The following is a 17,225-nucleotide window of genomic DNA, read 5'->3' on the forward strand; positions in this document are numbered from 1 at the left end:
CAAAATCCAAAAGAACGTTTTTTTTCTTCTTTGTATTGTCTTTTACCAGATCTATTATGTTATATTCTCCTACATTCCGTTCACATTTCCACAAACTTCAAAGTGTTTCCTTTGAAATGGTACCAAGAATATACATATCCTTGCTTCAGGGCCTGAGCTACAGGCAGTTAGATTTGGGTATGTCATTTTAGGCAAAAATGGATAAAAAGGGAGTACACAGTGGCATAATGTCTGACCACTGTGACTGACACAAACACATATTTCCCTCAAATTTCAGAGACCCACAAAGAATTAAAAAACAAATCAAATGCTGGTCAAATACCAGTGTGCCATCACAGCAGAAAGATTTGTGACCTGTTGCCACACGAAAAGGGTAACCAGTGAGGAACGAACATCATTGTAAAAACATTCCATATTTATGTTTTTTTATTTTCCCTTTTGTACTTTAACTATTTGCACATCGTTACAAAACTGTATATAGCCTTAAAATGACATTTGACATGCCTCTATTCATTTGGAACTTTTGTGAGTGTAACGTTTACTGTTAATTTTTTATTGTTTATTTCACTTTTGTTTATTGTCTATTTCACTTGGTTTGGCAATGTAAACATATATTTCCCATGCCAATAAAGCCCTTTGAATTGAGAGAGAGAGAGAGAGAGAGAGAGAGAGAGAGAGAGAGAGAGAGAGAGAGAGAGAGAGAGAGAGAGAGAGAGAGAGAGAGAGAGAGAGAGAGAGAGAGAGAGAGAGAGAGAGAGAGAGAGAGCAGCAGCACTGCAATGCACTACAGTACCCACTACAATACCTTTGACTTTCCATTTTGTGGTTTCCCACCAACCGGGGAGAGCTGGGCTTAAGAAAGACAGTCATTATATATTAATAACAATGGAGACTTCTCCTCAGGCCCAGCTCAATTTGGCCCCTATTGATTTTTCACTGAAGTATTTTGATGAGAGTATAGGGACTGACACTTTGATTACGTTTACCGCTAGTCTGTGCGTGTGGGGGGGGGTGTCTTCAATGACTTTAACTTGGTTGTTTGCAAAGACCACGTGTGTGTGTACTCTGTGTGTGTGTGTGTGTACTCTGTGTGTGTGTGTGTGTACCCTGTGTGTGTGTGTACTGTGTGTGTGTGTACCCTGTGTGTATTCGATGTCAAAACTGTTGGTGGCATATTTCTGTTCTGTTTCTTTACCTGATACATTTAACCTTCTCCTCCTTGCTTGTCCTTGTCTGTCTATCTCACAATCTCTACTCTCCATCTTTCTTTATCGCTCCCCTCAATTCATTTTCTGCCACTCTCACTTTCTCTCCCTCTCTCCTTTCCTGCCTTTTTGTTAACACAATCGTTTTACAAATTACAGCCCTGGCATTTTGGTAAGGGCATCTGACTCGGTTGGTTCTTCACAGCTCTGTCAATCTGTCCTGCTGCCACTCCATGCGTGAAACCTCAAAAGCGCGGCCAAAAGAAGACTCAGTCAGAACAATACAACACAGAGCTGTAACAATTCGACATACACACACACACACACACACACACACACACACACACACACACACACACACACACACACACACACACACACACACACACACACACACACACACACACACACACACACTTACAGCCAGAGTGGGCACAGAGAGTTAAACCATGTTTTCCAGGAGGCTGGTCCTTTCTCCTCTCCTCCTCCTCCTCCAGCTGGTCAGGTTTCAGTTGCTCCAGACCCTGCATCTGGCTGCACCACAGTCAGTGTTGGACTTAGAAATGTGGACACCAGCTAGCTAGCTAGACCAGTGGTTCTCAAACTGGGGTCCACACTGTGGTACGGAGGTACTGCAGTGTGTCTGTGGCCAGATCAAAATAAAATATATACATATCAATACACTTTTTTTTTTTTTTTTTTTTTACAAATATTGCTAGCAACAACGTATAAAACAAATTTGGCCAAAGGGTATGTGGAAGCCATTCAGAGGTGCAGTTTAATACAATACAATACAATACAATACAATGTACTATTACTCATCTACAATACTTATTTCTTAACTCAATACTTCTTGTATTCCCTAAAAATGTTACTTTGAACATAAATGCACTGTAATGTAAGCTTTAAATGGCTAAATATTCTCCCTTCCCCATGGCAAAATGTGTAGAGTTGCCTAAAACTGCATAATGTACTCTCCGATGCGAAGACGGGAGCCTTTAAAATTCAGCAAATGTCACAAAGTGCTGTACAGAAACCCAGCCTAAAACCCCAAACAGCAAGCAATGCAGGTGTAGAAGCACGGTGGCTAAGAAAAACTCCCTAGAAAGGCCGGAACCTAGGAAGAAACCTAGAGGAACCAGGCTTTGAGGGGTGGCCAGTCCTCTTCTGGCTGTGCCGGGTGAAGATTATAACAGAACATGGCCAAGAAGTTCAAATGTTCATAGATGACCAGCAGGGTCAGATAATAATAATCACAGTGGTTGTAGAGGGTGCAACAGGTCAGCACCTCAGGAGTAAATGTCAGTTGGCTTTTCATAGCCGATCATTCAGAGTATCTCTACCGCTCCTGCTGTCTCTAGAGAGTTGAAAACAGCAGGTCTGGGACAGGTAGCACGTCCGGTGAACAGGTCAGGGTCCAATAGCCGCAGGCAAAACAGTTGAAACTGGAGCAGAATCATGACCAGGTGGACTGGGGACAGCAGGGCGTCATCAGGCCAGGTAGTCATGAGGCATGGTCCTAGGGCTCAGGTCCTCCGAGAGAAAGAGAGAGAGAGAGAGAGAGAGAGAGAGAGAGAGAGAGAGAGAGAGAGAGAGAGAGAGAGAGAGAGAGAGAGAGAGAGCCAGAGAGAGAGAGAATTAGAGAGAGCATACTTAAATTCACACAGGACACAAGATGAGACAGGAGAAATACTCCAGATATAACAGACTGACCCTAGCGCCCCGACACATAAAGTATTGCAGCATAAATACTGGAGGCTGAGAGAGGAGGGGTTGGGAGACACTGTGGCCCCGTCCGATGATACCCCTGGACAGGGCCAAACAGGCAGGATATAACCCCACCCACTTTGCCAAAGCACAGCCCCCACACCACTAGAGGGATATCATCAACCACCAACTTACTGTCCTGAGACAAGGCCGAGTATAGCCCACGAAGAACTCCCCCACGGCACGAACCCGAGGGGGGGCACCAACTCGGACAGGAAGATCATGTCAGCGACATCAACCCACTCAAGTGACACACCCCTCCTAGGGACGGCATGGAAGAGCACCAGTAAGCCAGTGACTCAGCCCCTGTAATAGGGTTTGTTGAGGCAGAGAATCCCAGTGGAGAGAGGGGAACCGGCCAGGCAGAGACAACAAGGGCGGTTTGTTGCTCCAGTGCCTTTCCGTTCACCTTGACACTCCTGGGCCAGACTTCAATCATAGGACCTACTGAAGAGATGAGTCTTCAATAAAGACTTAAAGGTTGAGACCGAGTCTGCGTCTCTCACATGGATAGGCAGACCATTCCATAAAAATATATAGGAGAAAGCCCTGCCTCCAGCTGTTTGCTTAGAAATTCTAGAGACAGTAAGGAGGCCTGCGTCTTGTGACTGTAGTGCACGTGTAGATATGTACGGCAGGACCAAATCAGAAAGATAGGTAGGTGCAAGTCCATGTAATGCTTTGTAGGTTAGCAGTAACACCTTGAAATCAGCCCTAGCCTTAACAGGACGCCAGTGTAGAGAGGCTAGCACTGGAGTAATATGATATTTTTTGGGGGTTCTAGTCAAGATTCTAGCAGCCGTGTTTAGTACTAACTGAAGTTTATTTAGTGCTTTATCCGGGTAGCCGGAAAGTAGAGCATTGCAGTAGTCTATCCCAGAAGTGACAAAAGCATGGATACATTTTTCTGCATCATTTTTGGACAGAAAGTTTCAGATTTTTGCAATGTTACGTAGATGGAAAAAAGCTGTCCTTGAAACATTCTTGATTTGTTCGTCAAAAGAGAGATCAGGGTCCAGAGTAAAGCTGAGGTCCTTCACAGTTTTATTTGAGACGACTGCACAACCATCGAGATTAATTGGCAGATTCAACAGAAGATCTCTTTGTTTCTTGGGACATAGAACTAGCATCTCTGTTTTGTCCGAGTCCTTATGTCTGAAACACAGGCTTCCAGGGAGGGAAATTTTGGATCTTCACCATGTTTCATCGAAATGTACAGCTGTGTGTCGTCCGCATAGCAGTGAAAGTTAAAATTAGGTTTCCGAATGACATCACCAAGAGGTAAACTATGTAGTGAAAACAATAGTGGTCCTAAAACGGAGCCTTCAGGAACACCAACATTTACAGTTGATTTGTCAGAGGACAAAACATCTACAGAGACAAACTGATATCTTTCCAACAGATAAGATCTAAACCAGGCCAGAACTTGTCTGTGTAGACCAATTTGGGTTTCCAATCTCCCCAAAAGAATGTGGTGATCAATGGTATCAAAAGCAGCTCTCAGGTCTAGGAGCACGAGGACAGATGCAGAGCCTCGGTCTGACGCCATTAAAAGGTAATTTACCACCTTCACAAGTGCAGTCTCAGTTCTATGATGGGGTCTAAAACCAGACTGAAGCTTTTCGTAAACATTGTTTGTCTGCAGGAAGGCAATACTTGGTTAGCCTGGCCATGCACTGCAGCAGTCGTAGTAAAACTCCTTGTATGCTATTTTTATCGCACTCTAAAGTCAGAGTTGTGTTCTGATTTTGAGGCTACACTAGCTAGCCCACCTCTTGCTGCTACATTAGCTAACCCACCTCTTGCTGCTACACTAGCTAACCCACCGCTTGCTGCTACACTACCTAGCCCACCTCTTGCTGCTACACTAGCTCGCCCACCTCTTGCTGCTACACTAGCTAGCCCACCTCTTGCTGCTACACTAGCTAACCCACCTCTTGCTGCTACACTACCTAGCCCACCTCTTGCTGCTACACTAGCTCGCCCACCTCTTGCTGCTACACTAGCTCGCCCACCTCTTGCTGCTACACTACCTAGCCCACCTCTTGCTGCTACACTAGCTCGCCCACCTCTTGCTGCTACACTAGCTAGCCCACCTCTTGCTGCTACACTAGCTAACCCACCGCTTGCTGCTACACTACCTAGCCCACCTCTTGCTGCTACACTAGCTCGCCCACCTCTTGCTGCTACACTACCTAGCCCACCTCTTGCTGCTACACTAGCTAACCCACCTCTTGCTGCTACACTAGCTAACCCACCGCTTGCTGCTACACTACCTAGCCCACCTCTTGCTGCTACACTAGCTCGCCCACCTCTTGCTACTACACTAGCTAACCCACCGCTTGCTGCTACCCTAGCTAGCCCACCTCTTGCTGCTACACTAGCTAGCCCACCTCTTGCTGCTACAGTAGCTCGCCCACCTCTTGCTGCTACACTAGCTAACCCACCGCTTGCTGCTACCCTAGCTAGCCCACCTCTTGCTTTTACACTAGCTAGACCACCTCTTGCTGCTACAGTAGCTCGCCCACCTCTTGCTGTTACACTAGCTAGTCCACCTCTTGCTGCTACACTAGCTAACCCACCGCTTGCTTCTATACTAGCTAGCCCACCTCTTGCTGCTATACTAGCTAGCCCACCTCTTGCTGCTACACTAGCTAGCCCACCTCTTGCTGCTACAGTAGCTAGCCCACCTCTTGCTGCTACAGTAGCTAGCCCACCTCTTGCTGCTACACTAGCTCGCCCACCTCTTGCTGCTACAGTAGCTAGCCCACCTCTTGCTGCTACAGTAGCTAGCCCAACTCTTGCTGTTACACTAGCTCGCCCACCTCTTGCTGCTACACTAGCTAGCCCACCTCTTGCTGCTACAGTAGCTCGCCCACCTCTTGCTGTTACACTAGCTAGACCAACTCTTGCTGTTACACTAGCTCGCCCACCTCTTGCTGCTACACTAGCTAGCCCACCTCTTGCTGCTACAGTAGCTAGCCCACCTCTTGCTGTTACACTAGCTCGCCCACCTCGTGCTGCTACACTAGCTAGCCCACCTCTTGCTGCTACAGTAGCTAGCCCACCTCTTGCTGCTACAGTAGCTAACCCACCTCTTGGGCAGCCTGCTACAACTAGCTGCCAGACAATGTTGTTTTAAGTGGGAATATGGTGTTTTTCACATCATACACCTGGCCTTCCATCCTGCTTGCCTGTCACATCTTGGTGATATTACAGTCATGCCTCATATGCATGAGAGAAAACCATGTTATTCCAATCTGTGTCAGTAGCCCACAACGATGCATGCTAAGTGTGGAAACCACTGCCGATTGTGCTTAGGATGCATTATATTTGCACAGAGCATGCACTTTTCTTATTCAAATGGGGACCTTTGCTCCTGGGGATGAAAATACATTTTGTAAGGTCATTTAGCAACTGCCATGTCTCTTGTCAGAGTAAGCATATGTGAAGTCAATGTGTCCATTTTGGCAGTTGAAAGGCAGTTAATAACACAAGTGACACTGTTATGGAATATTTCATATATGGCAGTGAAGAGTGTTCCATCTCATTTTGTTATGCTAAATCAAAACCTATGGATGTAATTAAATGCATTTTCTCCAGGGGAATCCTTGTTGTTATGCACAGTTAACAAAATAGATTAATAAACAAATGTTTCTATCAATGCAACTTGATGTCTCTGGCTATGTTTAATTGTCCCTGCACCAATACGGATGCACCTTTAATGACTATATGGAAATGCTCACCTAATAGCATTATACCATCCAATTGCATTTCTTGCTGACACTCTTGCATGTTGCGAGTGCCTTCAGAAAATATTCACACCCCTAGACTTTTTCCACATTTTGTTGTGTTACAGCCTGAATTTAAAATGGATTCAATGGAGAGTTTGTGTCACTGATCTACACACAATACCCCATATTGTCAAAGTGGATTATTATTATTATTATATATTTTTTTTTTAACAAATGAATTACAAATGAAAAGCTGTAAAGTCTTGAGTCAACAAGTATTCAACTTATTTGTTATGGCAAGCCTAAATAAGTAAAAATGTGCTAAACATGTCACATAATAAGTTACATGGACTCACTATGTGTGCAACAATAGTGGTTAACATGATTTTTGAATGACTAGCCCATCTCTGTACCCCACATATTGTCACACCCTGATCTGGTTCACCTGACCTTGTGATTGTCTCCACCCCCTCCAGGTGTCGCTTATTATCCCCGGTGTAAATATCCCTGTGTTTCCTGTCTCTCTGTGCCAGTTCGTCTTGTATGCCAAGTCAACCAGCGGTTTTCCTTGCTCCTATTTTTCCCAGTCTCTGTTTGTTGCTAGTCCTCCTGGTTTCGACCGTTGCCTGTCCTGACTCCGTACCTGCCTGCCTGACCACTCTGCCTGTTCTGACTACCAGCCTGACTATCCCCTTGTACTGTTTTGGACTCGGATCTGGTTTCTGACACATGCCTGGCCTGACCTCGAGACCGCCTATCGTCTGGTACTGTTTGGACTCTGACCTGGTTTATGAACTCTCGCCTGTCCCCGACCTGCCTTTGCCTACTCCCTTTGTTATAATAAATATCAGAGCTCTACCATCTGCCTCCTGTGTCTGCATTTGGGTCTCGCCTTGTGCCTTTATACATATACAATTATCTGTAAGGTCCCTCAGTCGAGAAGTGAATTTCACTCAGGGATTTCACCATGAGGCCAGTGGTGATTTTAAAACAGTTACCGAGTTTAATGATGTGATAGGAGAAAACTGAGAATGGATCAAGAACATTGTAGACACTCCACAATACTGACCTAAATTAGGTTTGTGCAATAAGGCACTAAGGTAATACTGCATCATGTGTGTTTTTTAAGATAAAAATAAACGGAATAGAGCGAAGCACTGGCAAAGTCCTAGAGGAAAACCTGGTTCAGTCTGCTTTCCAACAGACACTGGGAGACACATTCACCTTTCAGCAGGACAATAACCTAAAACACAAGGCCAAATATACACTGTAGTGGCTTACCAAGGCGACATCGAATGTTCCTGAGTGGCCTAGTTATAGTTTTGATTTAAATCGGCGTGAAAATCTATGGCAATGATCAACAAACAACTTGACAGAGCTTGAATAATATTTTTAAGAATAATGGGCAAGTATTGTAAAATCCAGCTATGCAAAGCTCTTAAGAGACTTACCCCAAAACACTCACAGCTGTAATCACTGCCAAAGGTGATTATAACATATTGACTTACGGGGTGATTACTTACTTAATCAAGATATATTAGTGTTTTATTTATTATTTTTATCATGAAATGTTTCTTCCACTTTGACCTTACATAATATTGTGTGTGGAACTTTGACAAAAAGGACAAGTAAATCAATGTTATTCTTACTTTGTAACATAACAAAATGTGTACCAAATCAAGTGGTCTGAATACTTTCTGAAGGCTGTGTACATGCTATAAACATAGCCAAACGGTGTCCTACTATGTTTCATATCGAATCCATGTAATAACCTGTTATCAGAGTTAGGTAGCAAACAAATGTAGGTTATGCTGCATATGGTACATATATTTTGTGCATCCACATGCTGTGAAAAATAAGTAGCTTACGTTAATCAGGCAACGACATGCTTTTGCTTCAACCCAGATGTTTCATCTGTAGCCTGTTGGTAGCAACACAACAATTAGAAGGGAGAAGAGAGTGTATGAGAGAGAGATGGACTACATTCATTCATCCAGTACATTCTATTGAGAGTTGTATTTACCCATAAGAGTCTAGGTTTCGTTTTGCATGTGGTTTCTGCAGAGTGAACGAGTCTCGAGGGCCGGGGGAAAGGTGGGTAGGGGGTAGGCAGCATCGCACGAGCTGTGCATTCGTAGGCAGAGGCAGCGACAGAGGCACAGCACCAGCTAGATGCGCGCGGAGGGCACAGCAGAACAGAGTCGAGCAGAACGAGAGCATGGTGGAACGCGCTGCGCGCACGGAGGGGAACGCGCTGATTGACAGCTTCGGATGCACGGAGCGCCCCACGCCGCACACGAACCGAGCCCGCTAATCTGCCTGAACCGCTCTTGTCAAAAGCATCTGTGCGAAATAACCATCCTCATGCATATCAGCTACTAAACTCCGCTGACCGGAGCCTTGCAGTCATCACTCAATTGTGGGAAGAAATCAACCGCACCATGGTATCAGGCGATAGGCTATTGCACTGTACCTTGGCTTTCTCCTTTTCACTCAAAACGGGACAGTCTGGAAGTAACTAACTATTTGTTTTTTTTACTTCTTCAATACTGAGGATAACACATTATTGGCACTTGCTGAACGATTGGTGAGAGCAGTTCTGTAAGGAGAGCGCTAATGAGTTTTTTTTAGTAGACATTTATTTGGAATATATTCCCGCTATCCAAGTGACATTTTCATTGGATTCTCTGTTCATTTTCTTACTTTGACTTTCTTTGATCTCTGATTGTTATAGGTTGTTGCCTGCCGAAGGTAACGGCCCAAATTAACCGAAAACAACCCAGAGAGTCAAAGAAGTTCAGTTCTGTGCGTTGGGTATGAGCTCACTATGTGTGTGGCTGTAGCTTCCCCATTACTCCTTCTAGAACCGTAGCCAGACCGTGTGGTCGAGAAGTAGTTTAGCTTCTCTCTCCCTCTGTACGTGGACACTTAGAGCTAACACCTCGTTCTATGGAGTAGATCGTCCGGAAAGAGACTAATAGAGCGTTCTCCTTTCCCCGCCTGGTACCAACAGGCGGCTTTGGTCTAAAGGTTCTCCGGAGAATGGTAAATGACCGACGGGGAATCATGAACAGCACTTCGGAACTCGAAGATGGACCACGGCATAAAAACCAGGTACGTGGCAAGCCTCCATGTATCCCTTTTCCCAGGGCAACTGTGCGTTGTAAGGCTTTATAGGTTTGGCATAGAGCGCCAGACAGGCAGTTGCACCTTTGGCGCAGTATTTCATGTTCCTCCCGCGGGAAGCGAAGCCCTGTTGTATTTTTGGGGCAGCGCTCTGTTCTGTGGGAGTAGCGCAGCGGAGCTCCCCACTCTCCCCAGCGGTCTCTCCACTCTCTCCCCAGCGGTCTCTTCCCTCGCTCTGGCACTTCTTGTTCCTGTCACAGTTTGTAACCCAGCCCTCGATCAAGTGGGTGGCTAATAGGTTATTTTTCCCCCCTAACGCAAGCCTCGGAAGATACGGTGATATTATCTCCAGTCGGAATTGCTTTACTGATCGAGAAAGAGGCGAGAAAAGGGGAAAAGATTTTGGAATCCTTGGACAGTGTGATATTGGCTTTTCCATCTCCAAATTATATACGGTAGATGTGGAATTCATCTGCTGGGCTGGTTGTGCATCGCCCCCCCTCGCCCCCCCCATTATGTTTCTACCTAGTTAAAGCTAATTTGATTAATTATGTTCAAACGTGCTGTCGTGATCTTTCCTAAGTGTGCCTTGGGGGTTGAGGGAAACATTTGCTAGCTCATTTCTATGAAAGACCGGCGGAGAAAACGCCTAGTAGTCTGACCACGCAGTTCAGATGAATGGAGATGTACGCGGACGTGCGCTGCGTTGCGGGCGGTCAAGATCACTTTGGGGAATAGTTCATGTGTGATCGCAAGGTCAGTGCAAGGTAATATAGTGACGGGGGACGCTGGGGCTGTAGATGACGTGATGGAGACAGTAGCGGTGCGTGGGTAAAATCACTGAGAAAGCCAAGACAGTAAAAAAGCCATATTACAACCTATGTTGTGATAATTGCGTTGTTTGCGCTATAACGCATTAATTCATACGCCACCCTGATATACAATAAGGCCGTGACAACAAAATGACAACAGTCACACAGTGGCGTAATACATTAAACTAAACATACGTTTGTTTCATCACAAAACAGGAGAGCAACATCTGTCTGAAGTCCACCAAGCAAATATTGCATGTAACAAACAGTTATATCACCTGCAGCATGGTCAAGTAGGTTATTGTTTTTGACAGTTTACTAATCAACTACTGATGTATAACCACGGAGTTAACACAAATCAGCACAAAGACAACAGGAGCACTGCCTCCGCTATTTGAGCACCATTTCAAATTCAAAATGTAAACATCATCAAATCAACAAGGCTATAAATGCTTAGCTTAATTCACTGAAAACAAACTTAATAATACCAAAAACAATTTAGTCCAATCAATGTTGCTAAATATCACATGGCTGTCCATGGTACTGCTTTCTCTGTGGGTGTGTGTTTGTAGTGCATGTGTGTGTGTGTGTGTGTGTGTGTGTGTGTGTGTGTGTGTGTGTGTGTGTGTGTGTGTGTGTGTGTGTGTGTGTGTGTGTGTGTGTGTGTGTGTGTGTGTGTGTATGTGTATGTGTGTGTGTGCATGCGTGAGTAACAATTTTTTTTTGACTCACCCTACTTGTAGACTAGTTGAACTCCAATGCCATCCTCCTCTCTTTCATGTTGGAAAACGGTATATGGCTCTGTCACACAGTACACTTTTAGTTTTTGTGTTCATAGCTAAAACGCTTGCTAGCTTAACTTCCTCCCATGGGCAACAATGGACCAGTTAAATAAGCTAGCTACTTAATTAAGGTGGGACTACTTGGTTACATATTGAACTCACAACGTACACATGACCAAAAGTATATGGACACCTGCTAGTCGAACATCTCATTCCAAAATCATGGGCATTAATAATGAGTTGGTCCCCCCTTTGCTGCTATAACAGCCTCCACTCTTCTGGGAAGACTTTCCACTAGATGTTGGAGCATTACTGCGGGGACTTGCTTCCATTCAGCCACAGGAGCATTAGTGAGGTTGGTGCACTGATGTTGGGCGATTAGGCTTGGCTTGCAGTCGGCGTTCCAATTCATCCCAAAGGTGTTTGATGTGGTTGAAGTCAGGGCTCTGTGCAGGCCAGTCAAGTTCCTCCACACCGATTTCTACAAACCATTTCTGTATGGGCCTCGCTTTTTTGTCACGCTGAAACAGGAAAGGGCCTTCCCCAAACTGTTGCCACAAAGCTGGAAGCACAGAATCGTCTAGAATGTCATTGTATGCTGTAGCGTTAAGATTTCCCTTCACTGGAACTAAGGGGCCCGAACCATGAAAAACAGCCCCAGACTATTATTCCTCCTCCGCCAAACTTTACAGTTGGCGCTATGCATTGGAGCATTCTCTTGTGTCATGACGTTGCCCTCTTTGGACACCGCGAGCACCATCCCCCTACCTCGGCACCATCTCTCTCTGTCTCCTATAACCAGGCTGCTGTGGTCAGAGAGGTCGTAAGTTCCTAGGGAAAATCCTGCCTCATGGCCAGACCGTATAGAGAGAGAGAGTGTCATAGAGAGAACAAAGGAATTTCTTCCACCTCACAGAACTGGAGAACCGAACGACATTTATGTTCTGGAGAAGGTATAAAAGATCGGTGAAGAATCCAGCTACGAACTGGTCCGTTTGGTACAATTTTGTGAAACTCATGGGAGACAATATGGCCACATTACCATAACGTTGTTTATACAATAGCCTCAGATATGAGGCTTACATCTAATTATTGTATAAGATGAATGAGTGAGGATGATACTGTTTGTGAAATTGTGTAATGTGATTTGGACTGTTTAACTTGACGCTAGGGGTCAGATATTATTTAGATTTTTTTTTATATAACGTTCCCAAGGTAAACGAACTATTTCTCAGGTCCAGATCGTAGAATATGCATATAATTTACAGATTAGGATAGAAAACACTCCAAAGTTTCCAAAACTGTCAAAATATTGTCTGTGAGTATAACAAAACTGATTCTGCAGGCGAAAACCTGAGAAAATCTAACCCAGAAGTGATTTCTTTGAAAAAGATCTGTGTTTCCTGGCCCGTCTTTCTTCCATTTAAAGGGGTATCAACCAGATTCCTTTTCCAATGGCTTCCTCAGGCTGTGACCAGGCTTTAGACATAGTTTCAGGCTTTTATTTTGAAAAATGAGCAAGACTTTTCAAAACTTCTTACGAACGATGAGGAAAATGTGTGAGGAGTCAGGCGCAGAGAGCAAAGATATGGGGGAAAAACCACACTTTAATGTCCAACCAGAAGTACAACTGGTAACGTCAAAACATTGGCGTAAAATCCACTCGAATACAGTACACACTGGAAAAAATAAATCCAGACAGTGGAAAACCCCAATAATACGAACAACCTCATACAAAAACAGAAAGACAAGCCCGCACAAACAGAAGCGGGCTAAACGAACTTAAATAGCACCACCCTAACAACCAAACAATGAACAGGTGAAAACAATTAGACAAAACCAAACGAAAAGGGAAAAAGGGATCGGTGGCAGCTAGTAGACCGGCGACGACGACCGCCGAGCGCCACTCGAACAGGAAGGGGAGCCACCTTCGGTAATGCTCGTTACAGTACCCCCCTCCTGACGCGCAGCTCCCGCAGTGCGCCGACGCCAGCCTCGAGGACGACCCGGGGGCCGAGGCGCTGGGCGATCCGGATGGAGGCGATGGAACTCTCTCAGCATAGGTGGATCCAATATATCCCCCACCGGGACCCAGCACCTCTCCTCCGGACCGTACCCCTCCCAGTCCACGAGGTACTGCAGGCCCCTCACCCGGCGCCTCGAGTCCAGAATAGCCCGTATCGTGTACGCCGGGGACCCCTCGATGTCCAGAGGGGGTGGAGGGACCTCCGGAACCTCACCTTCCTGCATGGGACCAGCTACCACCGGCCTGAGGAGAGACACATGAAACGAGGGGTTAATACGATAATACGAAGGAAGTAATAATCTATAACAAACCTCATTTATTCTCCTCAGGACTTTAAATGGCCCTACACACTGCGGACCCAGCTTCCGGCAGGGCAAGCGGAGGGGCAGGTTTCGGGTCGAGAGCCAGACCCTGTCCCCCGGTGCAAACACGGGGGCCTCACTGCGGTGACGGTCAGCGCTCTTCTTCTGCCGTTCACTCGCTTGACGCAATGATTCCTGAACGGCCCTCCAGGTCTCCTTAGAGCGCTGAACCCACTCCTCCACCGCAGGAGCCTCGGTCTGACTCTGATGCCATGGTGCCAGGACCGGCTGATACCCCAACACGCACTGAAACGGTGACATGTTGGTAGAGGAGTGGCTTAGTGAATTCTGGGCCATTTCAGCCCAGGGAATGTATCTTGCCCACTCCCCTGGTCGGTCCTGGCAATACGACCGCAGAAACCTACCCACCTCTTGGTTCACTCTCTCCACCTGCCCATTACTCTCCGGGTGGTACCCCGAGGTAAGGCTAACCAAGACCCCCAGACGTTCCATAAAGGCCCTCCACACTCGGGAGGTAAACTGGGGACCCCGATCAGAAACAATATCCTCGGGTACCCCGTAGTGCCGGAAAACATGGGTGAAAAGAGCCTCCGCAGTCTGCAGGGCCGTAGGGAGACCGGGCAACGGGATAAGACGGCAGGACTTAGAGAACCGATCCACAACGACCAGGATCGTAGTGTTTCCCTGAGATGGGGGAAGGTCAGTCAGAAAATCCACCGAAAGATGGGACCACGGCCGTTGTGGAACGGGGAGGGGTTGTAACTTCCCTCGAGGCAGGTGCCTAGGAGCCTTACTCTGAGCGCATACCGAACAGGAGGAGACATAGAATCGCACATCCCTCTCCAAGGTGGGCCACCAGTACTTCCCCCTAAGACCTCGCACTGTCCTCGAAATACCCGGGTGACCTGACGAGAGTAAACTATGAGCCCATCGAATCAATTGATCACGAACAGCGAGCGGTACGTACCTACGACCCTCCGGGCACTGTGGAGGCGCAGGTTCCTCCCTTAACCTGTTTGGGCTGCAAGGGGCAGTATTGAGTAGCCAGATAAAAGGTGCCCATTTCAAACGGCCTCGTACTCAATTCTTGCTCATACAATATGCATATTATTATTACTATTGGATAGAAAACACTCTCTAGTTTCAGTCATTCTGCAGTTTCAGTTTCTCTAGTTTCAGTCATTCTGCAGCACACTTCCTGACCAGGAAGTGGAAAGTCTGAAACCGAGGCTCTCTTCTACTTCCTGCCTATAAATGGTCATGAGATCTATTAGTATACATGCACGTCATACACCTTCCCCTGGATGTCAAGAGGCTGTGAGAGAAGAAATGAGGTGATTATCTTGGTCTGAGATGGAACACATCATCTTGGAATGACGTGTCCCCCATTTTCGGTACTCTGAAGAGCGCGACGTGGACAGTGGGATTGCCTTCTCTTTAGCTGCCGTAATAGGCGAGTACTATCTCCGGCTTTGATTTTATTTGATACATGTCACCATATCATCGTAAAGTATGTTTTTTCAATATAGTTTCATCAGATTATTGAAAATTTTTCGGGAGTTTTGCCGTGTTCCGTTCTCTTCCGTTTGTTGACATGGAGAGATTCGCGCCACTTGGCTAGTGTGCATGCTAATTGAAGAGGGAAAGTTGCCGTTCTAAATCCAAACAACGACTGTTCTGGACAAAGGACACCTTGTCCAACATTCTGACGGAAGATCACCAAAAGTAAGAAACATTTTATGATGCTATTTCATATATCTGTCGTGCATGTGAACTGGTCGTCGGCGCCCAAGTGTTTCTGGCTATTGTGGCTACGCTAATATAACGCTACATTTTGTTTTCGCTGTAAAACACTTAATAAATCGGAAATATTGTCTGGAATCACAAGATGCCTGTCTTTCATTTGCTGTACACTATGTATTTTTCAGAAATGTTTTATGATGAGTAATTAGGTATTTGACGTTGGTGTCTGTAAATATTATGGCTGCTTTCGGTGCGACGACGACCGCCGAGCGCCACTCGAACAGGAAGGGGAGCCACCTTCGGTAATGCTCGTTACAAAACTAGTCAGGTGTCCTCTGATTAGTTCCTGCGCACGAGAGGGGTAGCTCTCCATTTTCTTTTTCTCTCTTATTGAATAGGTTACGGTCCGGTTGAAATATTATCGATTATGTTTGTTAAAAACACCCTGAGGATTGATTATAAAAAACATTTGACATGTTTCTACGACCATTACGGATACTTTTTGGAATTGTCGTCGAACGGAACGAGGCTTTGGTTTTCTGAACATAACGCGCAACCCAAATGGCGTTTTTTTGTGATAAAAGTAATATTTATCGAACAAAAAGAACATTTGTTGTGTAACTGGGAGTCTCGTGAGTACAAACATCCGAAGATTATCTAAGGTAAGCGATTAATTTGATTGCTTTTCTGACTTTCGTGACCATGCTAATTTGGGGCTAGCTGTTGTAGCATTGATTGCTACACTCACAAAAGCTTGGATTGCTTTCGCTGCAAAGCATATTTTCAAAATCTGACACGATAGGTGGATTAACAACAGGCTAAGCTGTGTTTTGGTATATTTCAATTGTGATTGCATGATTATAAATATTTTTAGTAATATTTTTGAATCTGATACGTTTGGGAATTTTCTTCTGCCTTTCAGGACTGGAACTAGGCTGTAGTTTTCTGAACATAACGCGCAATCCAAATGGCGTTTTTTTGTGATAAAAGTAATATTTATCGAACAAAAAGAACATTTGTTGTGTAACTGGGAGTCTCGTGAGTGCAAACATCCGAAGATTATCTAAGGTAAGCGATTAATTTGATTGCTTTTCTGACTTTCGTGACCATGCTAATTTGGGGCTAGCTGTTGTAGCATTGATTGATACACTCACAAAAGCTTGGATTGCTTTCGCTGCAAAGCATATTTTCAAAATCTGACACGATAGGTGGAATAACAACAGGCTAAGCTGTGTTTTGGTATATTTCAATTGTGATTGCATGATTATAAATATTTTTAGTAATATTTTTGAATCTGATACGTTTGGGAATTTTCTTCTGCCTTTCAGGACTGGAACTAGGCTGTAGTTTTCTGAACATAACGCGCAATCCAAAGGGCGTTTTTTTGTTATAAAAGTCATATTTATCGAACAAAAATAACATTTATTGTGTAACTGGGAGTCTCGTGAGTGCAAACATCCGAAGATTATCAAAGGTAAGCGATTAATTTGATTGCTTTTCTGACTTTCGTGACCATGCTAATTTGGGGCTAGCTGTTGTAGCATTGATTGATACACTCACAAAAGCTTGGATTGCTTTCGCTGCAAAGCATATTTTCAAAATCTGACACGATAGGTGGATTAACAACAAGCTAAGCTGTGTTTTGGTATATTTCACTTGGGATTGCATGATTATAAATATTTTTAGTAATATTTTGCGCCCTGCAAT

This window comes from Salvelinus namaycush, chromosome 31 (assembly GCF_016432855.1).
Source record: "Salvelinus namaycush isolate Seneca chromosome 31, SaNama_1.0, whole genome shotgun sequence".
NCBI lineage: Eukaryota > Metazoa > Chordata > Actinopteri > Salmoniformes > Salmonidae > Salvelinus > Salvelinus namaycush.